The sequence below is a fragment of the Castor canadensis genome, chromosome 5 (assembly GCF_047511655.1).
Source record: "Castor canadensis chromosome 5, mCasCan1.hap1v2, whole genome shotgun sequence".
NCBI classification, from domain to species: Eukaryota; Metazoa; Chordata; class Mammalia; order Rodentia; family Castoridae; genus Castor; species Castor canadensis.
The window spans coordinates 82225695-82239516 of NC_133390.1; the positions used below are offsets into that span (position 1 = coordinate 82225695).

General features: G+C 43.7%; 1 long non-coding RNA gene across 1 annotated transcript in view; it reads left to right on the plus strand.

Moving 5' to 3' along the window:
* The window catches only part of LOC141423269 (uncharacterized), a 44745-nt gene that overhangs the window by 10624 nt on the left and 20299 nt on the right, over nt 1-13822 (plus strand). The window contains exon 3 of the long non-coding RNA XR_012447993.1: nt 1-13822. This exon is cut by the window's right edge and continues 20299 nt beyond it. This is a non-coding gene — a long non-coding RNA (uncharacterized lncRNA).

A 13822-nucleotide genomic window follows, 5' to 3' on the forward strand; every position in this document is an offset into this window, starting at 1 on the left:
ATCATCACCAAAAGATACTTGTGATCAACCCTTTTCTGACACATCAAGCCCATCCCTGGGCTGAGGTGAGACATGACAGGTAAAGGTGAGTCTTACCCCTGTGTAGTGCTCAGTCTCTCTCTAGGCCCAGTGAGGGGTAGGGCTGGCACAGCAGTGGAATTTCAGAATGCAGAGTTCTGTGAGCTTGGGGATATCTGGGAATTTTCTATAGGAGAGAGTACTTAATGAATGATAGATCCCTGTCAAGGCATTCAGAAGCCACAGGATAAAGGCCCAGAGGTTTAAACATACTGTGTTCCAACAAACTGGAGAAGTGGAAATAATGATGGTAAGGTACTTTTTGAGTCCCACTGTGGAGGTCTTTAAAAGATAAGATGAATTATTGGGATTTTATTCTGTGGGTATTTAGGAGTTGCTGAAGTTGTGTGAATAGGGGAGTAGTCTGAGCAAAATGGTGTTTTAGTAAGCTCCTTTCAGCTGGATTTGCAAGATGGATTAAAAAAAGAAGAAGCTGGCAGTAGAAAGATCATAAGGAGCATTGAGCTTTGAGTCAGGTTGACTGTATTGCTTTCTAACTGTATGACCTTGGTCAAATCAGTTTCAAATATAAGCAGAAATATGTGATTTTTCCTTTCTAATATGTCCTTTCTACCCTTCAGGGGGGACACAATGAGGTAGATGAAAACGCTTTGTAAACTAGAAAACTGCAGAACAAACATGAGAGCTAATGATTCAGGCTAGCAGGTATAAGGGAAGCTTTGGTAGTCCTGAGGATGGGTGGTTGGGGAAAGGTTAGTGAATCCCAAGTCTCCATTTGGAGAACATATTCCCTCTGGAAAAACATTCCATTTTCTTTTCAGTACATCCCAGTGTCACTTGGGACAGACTGGGAGCTAGCAGAAGATGGAGACACAGTGAACTAGTAATCAAGTGTCAAAGACCAGAAATCTCTGAGGTCTCTAGTAACTTTCTCAAGGGAAGGAAAAAAAAAATACAAACTTAACTCTTCAAGCATCAACTTGAAATCAAAATAAACAGCTGGTCTACTGGTTTGCTGAGCTAACAAGTAATTGTGAAGGGCAAGGAAGAGTCAGTTTGTACAAGGAAGTAGCTCAGTGAATAGGTCCTGCCAGTGGAGGTGTGTGGGAAGGTGTGAACAAGAGCCAAAAAGCCATCCTACGGGATTGACCAGGGGAAGGCAGGCTTTGATCTTATGCAGGAGAAGGGTTAACACAAACTAGGAGAATGAAAATTGCTGGACTGAGACTAGGTTAGGAGGGTTGAGAGAGAAGAAGTTGGGCTTGCAGCCAGCCCTGGGCTTCAAGTGGAAGCATTTCACAACTGCCTTTCTCCATGGGTTATGTCTTTGGATTAAATAGCCAGTGGGAGCATCCTGGGGTAGTGGAAAACGCACGGGACTCAGAGCCAGAATATTGTGTTTCAGGCCTGCCTCTGACACTGCCTGGTGGTGTGACTCTTCCTCTCTGGGTCAGGGTTAGACTAGACTGGATGATCCCCGGGGCTCCTTTTAGATCTAGACCCCAGAGGCGGGGGAGTGGGGAAAGCGGGAGATAATGCAGCAGGCCCAGTCTGTCTTTTTAGTTTGGAATGTAGAGAACACAGCTACTGTGAGTGAACTGACTTACACACCCTAGAGCAACTCAGTTTTGAGACCAGGCTTTAGCTCTGGCTATATAGCAATATAGGGAATTTCAAATGAGGTCATTTTAGGACAGAGACAGCCATGAGCCTGTTGGCCAAGGCTTGGGGATCAGATGAGTCAGAAATCTGGGACCCCTGTAAGTTCAAGTTCACTTTGCTATGGAGCTCCATATGACCAATTGTGTCCAGGGGCAGCATCTTCTTTTTGAACCTGGAATCATAAGCCACAGATCATTTCTCTCCGACTCCCACTTTCCTCTTCCTCCTCCAGTCTTTGCAAATAGGACCTCTTCCCTTCCCTTCTCCCATTTCCCAAGCAGATTCTCAGTGATAAATTCATTTTCTTTCTTGGACTCACTTGCCCTCAGTCTTTCTGGTAAACAGAAAGAGCTGTCTTTGGGAAGTAGGGTGTTGGAGCACAGGGCAAAGTTCACAATGCTGGGTAGTTGGTCCCTCAGGTGGCCCAGTTAGGGCTGTGAGTCCACATGGTCAGTGAGGTTTCACAATGGGCTGCTCCATCCTATTTCTGAAGAGGGGCCCCATTCCCCAAAGAAGTTCAGTATCACCATTAAATTATTCTGGCCCTCTCTGCAGTGTCCAGAGTAACATTCAAATGAAATGATGCTTTCCAGAACATCTACTAAGTGCCAGACCCACTTTTAGATGAGGCAAAGGATCCAGAGGTGAACCAGACACAGTCCTCACTTCTAAAGAGGGAGACAGCATAAGTGAGCAAGTCACTGTAATAACCTGTGGTCTATGGGAATAGCCACAAATGCAAGGAAATGTTAAAAGAAGGAATGGGGCGTAGATGGGAGATCAGAGAGGGCTTTGTGGAGATGACATGAGATAGGACAATCATTGACATCATTCTTATTTTAATGATTATAATTAAAGCTGATTTTTTTATTGAGCTCTTTGAGTGCAAGATACTATGCTATGCCTTTCTTTTTGTGAAAATTCTCTCATCTGACAAAGTGAAGCTCTGAGAGGTTAAGTAACTTTCACAATGCTACCCAGAGAATAAATGCTCAGTGTCCATGATCTCCATGCAGGGATTGGAGGTGAGATATTCTTAGTGGGGGGTTAGGAATTACAGCAGCAATTGGATTGAGCAGGGGAGCTATGGATATTAAGACCAGCCAGGGGTTCAACTTTGTCCTGCAGAAAACCTGGGAGTATTCAAACAGGACAGAAATGAAAATGGAAGCTGGCTCTCAGAGGGGTAACTTATCTGCCAATGCAGGAAGGATTGCAAGGAGAACTGAAGATGAGGGGTGGGTGCAGGGGCTAGAGTATAACCTAGGCCAGAGGATGATAAGGATTTGTTCTAAGGGCACATGCAGGAAGAAGTCAGAGTAGCAACTGTTGGTTGAGCACCAAATGCATGGGAAGCAGTGAATAAAGTGCTTAAAGACAATCCTTACTCTGGTGAGGTTCCACAGGTGTCCTGGGAGCATTTCTGTCCATCTCAGGTCAAGAGGTGACTGCCTTTCTTTCCTCATCTTCAGTGTGCAATTCATCCTCTAAATTAGAACCTTTTGTACCCATGCAGTTTGTACCTTTTCTCAGCCATTCTTGTCTCCCCACTCCCAAAGCCCCAGAAAAGCAGAGCCAAATGATTCACTGAATTCTTTTAATGGGATCAGGGTCTGAAGGAAAATACCTGGGTGGAACCAAAGAGAAGATGCTCTGAATCATCAGACACCCTCAGGAGATCAAACAGAAGGTAGATCACAGAGATGGAGAGAGAGGACGAGAGGAAATGAGAGACCAGTGACTGCCTGGTGCAGAGATATCTGACATGAATCTGAGGTTGTATGGCAGACTCTGTTTCCAAGATCCTAAGGAGCCCTGTACCATGACAGATGCTAAGAGCCATGGCAAAAACAAAGTCTGCAGAGTTTTTTTTTTTTTTTTTTCACTCAGTCAGAAGAGTTTAGCCACTGGTGATATGTTCTTCCTTGGTACTGCCAAGAGGCTACTTAGACACCAAAAAGCAGTCCAGAGTGGATTTCCAGGCCTACTTCTCCCAGCAAGAAGTGTCATCATCAGGATAGTAAAAGAAAGGGTTTCTCAAGAACATAATTCAGCCTGTGAATGCCCAGGGTGTGCAAGTAACTGACATTCAGCTCCTGTCTTCTTAGTTACACAGCTTGTTACTTGCCAGGCATGTTCTAAGCATTTTATAACTTATTCAACCCTACAAGGCAAGTAAGTACCTTACCACTCTCATGCAGATGAAAAAACTGAAGCACAGATATGTGAAGTGACTTGGCCAAGGCCTCACAATAATTGGTTAGAACCAAGATTTGAGTTCAAAAAGTTTGGTTACAGAGCGAAAATTCTGAACTCCTGTTCTCTGTTATTCTTTATTTTGATTTCCACTCTAGGACTGGCACCCCTACAGAAAGGAAGAGCAAATCAATTCATTTCTAAAGTTGCACCTACTTTAGAATCTTGAATTCTTTGTGATTCAGTGGAATCAGTAAGTGGTTAGAGTTTCAGCTGTGAGTTTTCAGTGGGCTGTTAAATATGCTTTGGTGTGACACAAATAACCTGGAGCTGTTAATTTCACTGAGGTCTAGCACTGACTTGCCACCTTCCCTCCCTTGTGGAGAATTGGGTGGGTCTGTAGACCCTCACTTGGGGAGCTCACAGCTTTCATACCAATTTGCAGCCTTCTACCTGATGAGGTTCTAAAAATAGTTAAGCAATGAAAAGTGAGATGGGAAGCAAGAGTATAGTGATTCAGTGAGATTAAGAATGGGAGATAATACTTAGCTCTGAGTGCTAAGTATAAGTAAGAGACCAGAGCCTTCTGTTTTCTTAGCAAGGAGGGTGAGGCAACCCATTGCTACCAACAGGTTACTTGAGTAAAAGAAATGTAACTGCTTTAGTGGCCAAATGAGAAAAGCTCTGTATGGTATACAACCTCAAAATTTCCTACTTTGGGTAAGAATTCAGTGGGATAAAGCTGAATTCACATTATAAACTCCCTTGTAGGAAGGCAATAGATATAATAGAGATGTTGCTGGCCTGGTGTTGGATCATCTAGGCTGGCAATGGCCACTTCCTCTGCCAAAGCCCATAGCTACTATTACAGTTTATCAGCACTTTCTGGACTCTCGTAACTGCCTTTCCTTTGTCCTTTCAGGCCGAGGGATGGTAGGTCCTTCCAGTTCTTGTAAGCCTCAGGGTGCAGCCTGACTGCACCTGTGTAAATTATAGACACCCTCTCTTCCCTCACCTGCTTTGAGTGTGTTCTCTGCTTCTTGCCAGGACTTTAACTAACACAAGCTATTTCATTCTTCCTTGTTTTTAGTCTTCCACTTTTTGTGTGTGTGATACTGAGGTTTGAACTCAAATCCTAGTGCTTGCTAGGCAGATGCTGTACCACTTGAGTCGTGCATTCCTCAAGCCTTGTTTCCTTTAGTTATTTTTCAGGCAGGATCTCACATGTTTTTGCCCAATTTTGGCTCAGACCATGATCCATCCTGCATAGCTTGGATGACAGGCGCATGCCACCAGGCCTAGCTTATTGGTTGAGATGGGTTCACATTAACTTTTTGCCTGGGCTGGGCTCAAACTATGATCCTTCTGATCTTTGCTTTCTGAATAGCTTGGATTACAAGCAGAGCCATACTACCCATCCTAGTCTTCCATTTGTTAAGAATATTATGACCCCAGATTTTTCATATGCAAGTCTATAGATACTGCTTCTTGAAATATTTAACCAAAACCAAAACCTAGACAGAGGGAGAAGCAAAAGGTTGGGATTTGTGTTAGTTGGCTTTCTGTATCTTTGACAAAATACTTGAGGTAAACAATTTAAAGGAGAAAAGATTCATTTTGGCCCACAGTTTCAGAAGTTTCAGACCATGATCACTTGGGTACATTGTTTCTGGCTTGTGTTGAGGCAAAACATCATGGAAGCAAGTGTGTAGTGGAACAAATCTACTTATCTTATTGTGAGGAGAGATTCAAAAAGGGGGAGAGAGAGAAAGAAAAGAAGAAGGAGGAGGAGGAGGAGGAAGAGGAGGAGAAGAAAAGGGCATATCCCCAAGATCCACTTGCTTTAACCCACATCCTAAGTTTCCATCACCTCCCAATAGTCCATCAGATTATGAAACCATCAGTGGATTTATCCATTAATGAGGTCAGAGCACTCATGATCCAGACATTTCCTTAAAGCCAAACCTCTGAACACAGGTCTCCAACATATGAGTCCTTTGCAGGACATATCAGATCCAAACCATAAGAGGGTTGCATGAGGGTATAGTAGAGGGCACTAAGTTTGCACCTAGAAACTGAAGGCCCAAGTGTACCACTTACTAGTTAGATCATGTTGCCGAGTTATCTGGTTCTTCCATTAAATGTAAGTAAAGACAGTCTTTGCCTTATTTTTCCCCATATGCCTTTTGGGAAGATCAAATACCACAATGCCAGAGAAAAGTACTATGTAAACCTGAAACATTTTCTGAGTATTAGGTGTTACTGTTGTTGTTTTTATCATACACAGCATTCAAACAAAATCCTCAAAAGGCCATGCACTGCATTTTCCAGTGCACTCAGATTTCCCCATCACCTCAGGGCCTCCTAGATCAGGAAACCTGGCATTTGTAGAATCCAAGATTAATGTCCAGGGAGAATTGGCTAAGCATGAGCCACATGGTGTAGCTAAAAATACTCAACCTCAGTGGGAGCATCTCAGGCCCCAAAGGGGTGGACCTGGCAGACAGAGGGTATGTGAAGAAAATGACCTCTATCCACTGGGGTTAGGAGATGGAAGGGAGAAGGTGGATGTCATAAGGACTTCCTTTCAAATTGCTAGTTAGATCTCTCTGTCTCTCCCTCCCTCTCTTTCCCCCCCTCTCCTCTGTGTGTGTTGTAGTGGCAGGTGGAGGTGGGGGGTGGGGGTGGGGAGAAGGACTGACCTGAACCTTTTGTACATTTCTATTGGCCATGCTTGGAAGCTCTTCCCCATGGCCAGCCTCTTAGGCATTTCCCCAGCCTGCCAGTGTAGATGACAGATACCCATAGCCAGAAGGAGGTAAAAAAAGAGATAACCTAGGATCTTAGTTTGAAATTGATGGGAGAAGCTGACTTTAGCCTAGGGAAAGAGAATCTAATCCAGGAGCCTTGGTTCATTATCTCCAGGGATGGGGAGGATCATCACCTCCTATCCTGAAAACCAGTGACTTTCAAAGTAGACTTTGTGTGGCTCAGGCCCTTGGTACTAAAAATTTGGTTCATGGATTGGTGGCATCCACATCAACTAGGAACTTACTAGAAATTCAGTATTTCAGGTCCTATCCTGCACCTCTAAATCATAACCAGATCTGCATTTAACCAGGTCTATTGTGGATTCATGAGCCCATTTGAGAAGCACTGTTCTAAAATCTCTCTAAAGTCCCTGAGGGGGTCGATCACCAGTGAATGGGCTCCAGATGAATATATAGGTTCCAATAAAAGATTACATGTGAAAAAAGGGTTTCATTTGCATTTAGAAAAAGATTTAAAAGTTGAAACAAACTTTTGTTAGAAAAGGAAATTCTACTGACGTTAGAACCCTGGTCCTGGTCTCTCATTCTGGAGTCAGCACTCCACACACCCCCCACCCCCACCCCCATTTCCACCCCATCTGCCCCCATAGTCTGGCCTTGCGCATGAACTCCTTGGATGTTTGAGTCTTTCATGCCTAGTACAAGCCTGATGTAGGAAGGGGCTACTCTATCAGAGAAGGGCTGTGTTAGACCAGTGGGACATTGGATTGTTTCCTATGCCATGCCATTCATAGCTCCCAGGGTCCAGCCTTGATGGGGCTACCTGGTGAGATGCTAATGACACAAAAAGGAGCCTGTCATGAACTAGGAGTTTAGGACTGAGCTCAGTTCTCTGAGAGGGCGGGGAAGAAGGGTGTGAAGCTTCCTCCTCTGTAGGTGGAATTATGTAGCGAGCTTAGTGTTTGTTGTATGAGGAACATCCTGGCAGGATCGGAAGGAGTGCCAGGAGCTGAGAAGAGATAAGCCTGCTTCCAGCTGGGATCTGGGCACAGCCCTACGGCAGGCAGCAGGTTTTCAGGATTTCCAGAGAAAGTGCTTGGCGGCCCACAGTAATGTCTTTTCAAAGCCTCAGTTTGCTGCCATTATAAATAACTGTGATTTGCATTCTTTTTGCATCCTAACCTAGAGGAGCTTAAAGCATTTGCTATTCAATCTCCCTAGCCTAACCTCACATTGGTTTCCTTATGGGCAACATTCTTGGCTTCTGTTTTACAGAAAGAGAAACTGAGGCTCCAAGAAACCATGCAAAGCTGCCACTTGCAAGTGGGTTGAAGTAGGACTGGAGAACTCTGGGAAGAATTGAAAGCCTTAGTGCAATCTTAGGGCCTCCAAATGCCCAAATGCTGGCCCCAGACTTTTTCTGGCCTGAACTCCAGCCTCTCTTCCTCCTATGTCCCTCTGCCCAGACCATCCACCTGACTTGTCTGCCCTGGACATTCTGGATCCTCTTGTGGATAGTCCCTTTCTCTGCTCTCCTACCTCCATATTCACATCATTACCTCTCCTTGTGACACCTGCCTAGGCTTCAAAATTTTGAAGGCAGGGCATGGTTCCACATTTTGGATCCCAGCACAGTGCTGTCCCCAGAAAATGCTTGTGTAATGATGAGTCAACCAGAAGACCAAAACATATGAAGTAGTGGATGAAGCAGAGAATCTATGTTTATAGATTTTAATGGGTGAAAGGGCCATGTCTTTCAACAACTCTGAATCTAGGGAGGGTGGAGAGCCCATTCTAACAAGATGTGCAGTGGAAGCTGTAGGTCCCTATGAAAACTCGTGCTGTGATTAGGTAGATCTCATGAGGTACAACCTGGCACTGGCTTGTGACTCAAGATACTTGAGTCTCTGAGTTTTAGTTTTAGTTTTTAACCTGTAAAAATGAGTGTACTGAGATAATTTACCACCCAGGGTTGTTATAAAGATGAAATAAGGTGAGGTCCACATAAAATATTTATTGGAGGGTTGGCACCTACAAAGCCTTTGATGCTTGTTAGCAACTAGCTATTAGGAGGGAATCACCCTTTCTTCTGTCCTGGAGCCAAATAGTGCCTGAGGACAGAAGAGAGAAGAGTGATAGGAAACCCCAAATTTGGAAGCACATGAATGCTCTGGGTCTTAGGAAATGGTTACATAGGATTCTAAACACACTCATTGAAAGAAATGGTGTCTGATCCAGCCTTCGGCTAAGCTCTTCCTTCATTCAAATTCTGCACCTATTCACCAGTAATTCAAGAATCAAATGAGTCCAGCCTCTGGGCCACAGACTCTGCTCTGAAGATTTTCAGTTTGGAAATCCAGGGGTGTGGGATAGCAAAAGGATTAGGCTGGGATCCTCAGCACCTGGATTTTTTCTCCAACTCACCTAATGACCATGGACCATTCATTTCCCTATGGGAATTGGGCATCAGCTTCCTTGTCTGTCAGCTGAGGAGACTGAACCAGAAGCTTCATAAAGTCAGTCATGATGAGTCTATTGTGGAAACAGGGGGACCTCTACAGTCTCTGCTGTCCATGTCTAGCTATCTAATGAATGGGGTGGGAGTTGAATGAGAACAACCTGAAATTTAGTGCTTTGTATCTTCAAAGTGCCCCCCTACCTTTTTCCAGCAAGGCAGAGAAGGCAGATATCATAATCCTCATTTTATGGAAGATAAAAACCGAGGTCCGGAGAGGATAGGAGACCTGAGATCACATTGCTCAGTAGAGGCAGAACGGTGCTTTTGCTTTCTCTGTTCTGATTTTCTTGGCCTGTGAGTCTCATGACTGGTGCTGGTTATAGCTGGGTTGGTTCCCTGAGCCAAAGTGAAGTCCCTTTCTCCTTCTCCTCTGCCTCCCCTGCACAAGCTACGGTCATCTTTATCCCTCTTGCTTTACCTACCCGTAAAAGTGGGATGTAGTAGAGTTGAATCCAGGACTAGCTCACGATGAAGTCTGATGAGGATTGTTTCATGCCCTCTGCCACTGTGCTAACGTCTTTGTTCAGGTTATACCTTATGAGAGGCTTAGAGCTGTTGTTCTCTGGAGATGCAGACACAGAGTACTGACGACAGAGACTGTGCCCGGGAGCAACCTAGGCCAAGTGTGACAGTGAGACTTCTGAGCTACACGGTTGACCTGCTCTGAGGGGTTGAAGACAAGTAATTGGGCAGAAAGTCATGCACCTGGAAGATAAAAAGATAAGTTTCCAAAGAGGGGGCAGGGAAAGGTAGTGTGGCGCCTGCAGTGAAAATAAGGCATATGAGTTATTGAGAATTAGTCAAGGAGATTTGGAAGAATTTAGGCATCTCTGTTGAAACAGTTCTCACACCCATTGCTTCCCTACAGTTTTCACTGCCACCGCCCTCTGGCTTCTCACCCAGGAGGTTGCAAAAGCCTCCTGACTGGTCTCCCTGCTCCAGTCTCCTCCTGCTCCTCTCCACCCCCATCTGGATCCCAACCTTCCTGTTTCCCTCTGTGCTCCCAGTCTGAGCATGCAGCACTGTAGCCCAGGTGAGCTACTCACTCTTCCTGGTCCTGTACTTTTCCATTTCTGGCCCTCGCTTGTGTTCTGTCCCTCTGCCCAACTCTTCTAGCCCAGCAAGTGCAAATGCAGCTTTATTCTTTAAGGCCCGCTTCAAATGCCACCTCTCCTGTGATATGTTTATTTTTCCTACCTGGGAGTGACTACCCTTACTCCTCAGGTGTATAATATTGTAATTATTAGGTTTCTTCTTTTTTTTTCTTTACTGGTTTTTAAAAATAATCTTTTTTTAAGTTAAAATGTATATTACAGTAAGTAAACACACAAGAAGAAAAGAACAAAGTCATCTATAGCCACAGATAGTTCCGTTGTACATGTCCTAGATCCTGCATGTACAATTCATTTTAGGTAATTGAGGTTGTACGGTATGTGTCATGCCTTTCTTGAGAATAGTTACCAATTAGAATTCCCCAAACTACATGATATTTTGATAGTTTGGTTTCCTCTTTAGGTTTTTTTTTTTTTTTTTTTTGGTATTTTACCTGATGTCATAACTGTTTTTCCTCTATTAGACAGTAGGATCACTTTATAGTTAGGAAAGGGGATCACGTTCATGTTTGAATTCCTCTGTGTCTAGGCTGCCACTTAGTTAGTTGATGAATTGATAAGCACATAAATGAAGGAGGAGTCAGAAGAGCTCTAGCATCTAAGCTTCCAATAAGGCCAACTATAAAAAAACAAATTAAACTCATTGAGGCACATGTTGAGGGAAATGCAAATAAATACATTCAAGGAATGGTGGTTCAGAAAGAAAAAAGTGCAGCAAGGGAGTGCAACCTAGGGGACCAAGAAAATAGGTATAAGGGAGATGTCAGTGTTTGTTTTATGCTTGGTAACAAGAGAAGTCAACAGAAGCTGGAGAAGCTTCCTAGGGTGGTACCAGAATGAATCATAAAGCTTTCATTTAACCCTTAAAGAGCTCTCTATATCTTCCCCAAGGTGGAAGCCATAGAAAGGAAAAGTGCCTGTATGTTATTGGGCCCCTGAAGTTATTAAATTCATTCACATTTTGTGTTTGCCTTGAGTCAGGCCAGTGATGAACATCAAGATGGACCAGGCACAGTTCTCACCCAAAAAAGCTCACAGCCTACTTGGAAAAAGATGGTATGGTTCCAAACAGCCTGCCCAAGCACACTGTCCAATGTGCCTTTGGGTTGTATCAAACATGAGCTGTCTAGAACAAGCCACAGGAATTCTAAATAGGGGCAGGGGGCAATGAGGGAAGACTTTATGGAGAACATGTTTTAGAAGCAGCAGCTTCAAAAGTGGATCCAACTCCCACCAGTGTCCAGAAATGGACTGTGAAGAGTAATAGGACAGTTAAAGTAGGGGAGTGGCTGAGGAGAGCAAACCTGACTGTAGCAGGGCACAAGTGGGCAGCAATGCTGGGCTATCTTTTCCAAGACCACTGGGCACTGACTGACCACAGTTTAAGTATTAGAGTGACTGGGAAGCCCAGAGGGTTTGTATGTGCATGCATGTGTACATAAGTTCATATGCATGTGTGTGTGTGTGTGTGTGTGTGTGTGTGTGTTTGTGTGTTGAATATGAAGACCAACCAAAACTATAGAATAGAAAACCCCACTGAAAATGGAAAGCAATTCTCTCATCTAAACTCAATCTTATCTGGGCGGGTAGGATGCAGGGTTGAGTCCCTAGGGAGGAGAGGATTGGGAAGAAGGTACTGTCTTAGTCACTCATCATTCTTTGGCTTAGGAAAAGCAAATACTAACAAAAAAACGTGAGGTAAGAGTCCTTTTCTCTTTAGCAGACCTTGCTTATTCATTGCCTCATCTGCATAGGTAAATTGGAGCAGGGTTGTGGCCCTGCAGCTGCATGGCGAGTCTCCAGAGCGCAGCGGTGGGGAGTCCCCGATTCAACTCTGGGCCACATTGCTTGGGGCTGGGTGCAAGAAGAGAAGGAATAAAAATGAGAGAATGAGGGACTGTGTCAGACAGGAAAGGGGTCCTGGTGTCATTTTTGTGAACACCTCTATTTTACGCACTGGGGAATTGAAGAGGATCTTGTCCAGTTAGAGCCAGTGAAATTGAGTAGAAATCCCATTTCCTGACTTGAAGCTAGTGGTGTGTTCTGGATTCTTGCAAAACTGGGATGGAGGAGAGAGGGACAGAAAGGTAGACAACTAGGAAGGAGGGGCAAAGAGCCTCTGAAGACACTAGGAGACGGGCTGGCACTCCCTTCGTACAGGTCATCTTCTGTCTTTTACTTTGCTCACATTCCAAACTGCCAATCTCTGGGACCATAGGAAATTTTGGGGAAATATATTCTTTAAGAAAGACTTTCACAATTTCCATGAAATTGGCAAGTTTTTTTGTTGCTGTTTGTTTAACTTTTAGTGGAATCCTTTTAAATCTCATCAATGTTACTTTTGAGGGCAGAGAATTTATAGTCACTAATTCTTTCTGAAGGCTTTGAATAGTAGAAAAGAGGAGCAATAAAATATTTATGTTGGTTCCACAAAGTTTATTTTATATTGTTAGAAAGAAACTCGATTTTATTTTAGGTTTTTAAAGTGGATAAGCTGAGAGGCATCTGAGCTTTTTTGGGAAGAACATAAACTTGACATCAGAAAACCTGGGCTCAAATGCTGCTTCTGCTATTTCCACACCTTTTAAAAAACTTTGGTCAAGTCAATTTATCTTTCTTGGTCTCAATTTCCTCATTTTAAAAATGAGGGTATGCATAATATCAGATAAAATTAGGGACAAGATGGCTGAAATCCCTGCCCCCTCAGAGATTGTAACAGATACTAAAAGGGATATAAAGCATGTATTGAAGAACTTAGCACAGTACCTGGCATGTAGCAGCTGCTTAACCAATCATGAAGGTAAGATTCTCACAAAACGATCACCTGAGACAGCTGCTTTAGTCTCAAGTGTGGCATCTACCAGCTGGAGAACTTGGAACTCTCCAAACACAGAAGTACTTTCCCTTGGCTACTTGATCTTCTTCTACCAAAACTATTGAGGTTCCTCCCATGTTTCACCAGTTTTACAGAGTTTCCACAGATAGAAACCACCTTTGCTCATGTAAATCCCATTCACGTAGGGACAAGACCAAGGTCACTGGCCCTAAACATGGATTCGTTTCAAGATCTAAAACTGAAATTCTAACTGTTCTGAGTGATTGTTGAGTGATTTCTACTTATTTACCTTTCTCTGGCTGTTAGTCAGTAACTTAACTGAAACAAATGAAAATCTGATGAAATCTGCTCTGTCTCTAGATGAACCTGCTTTAATAGGAAATGGAGGAGCAGGAGATAGTGACCAGTCATCAAGGTCAAGGAAATTTCCACTTTTAAGATGTTGATTCACCTTAAAGGATTGAGATTACTCCTTTCCAGTGATGGTATATTGAGGGAGGTATCAGAAGAATTGGGTGTGGGTCTCAGAACTACACTGGTTAATCAAGTTCAAGTGAGAGAATTATGGACAGAAGGGAGAATAAACACTATTTTGTTCAGCCCCTTTGTTTTACAGTCATCAGAACTGTGGTCCAGAAATCCTACAGGTCCTGCCCTCTGAGATTTACTTGCTAATTAATGGCAGAAG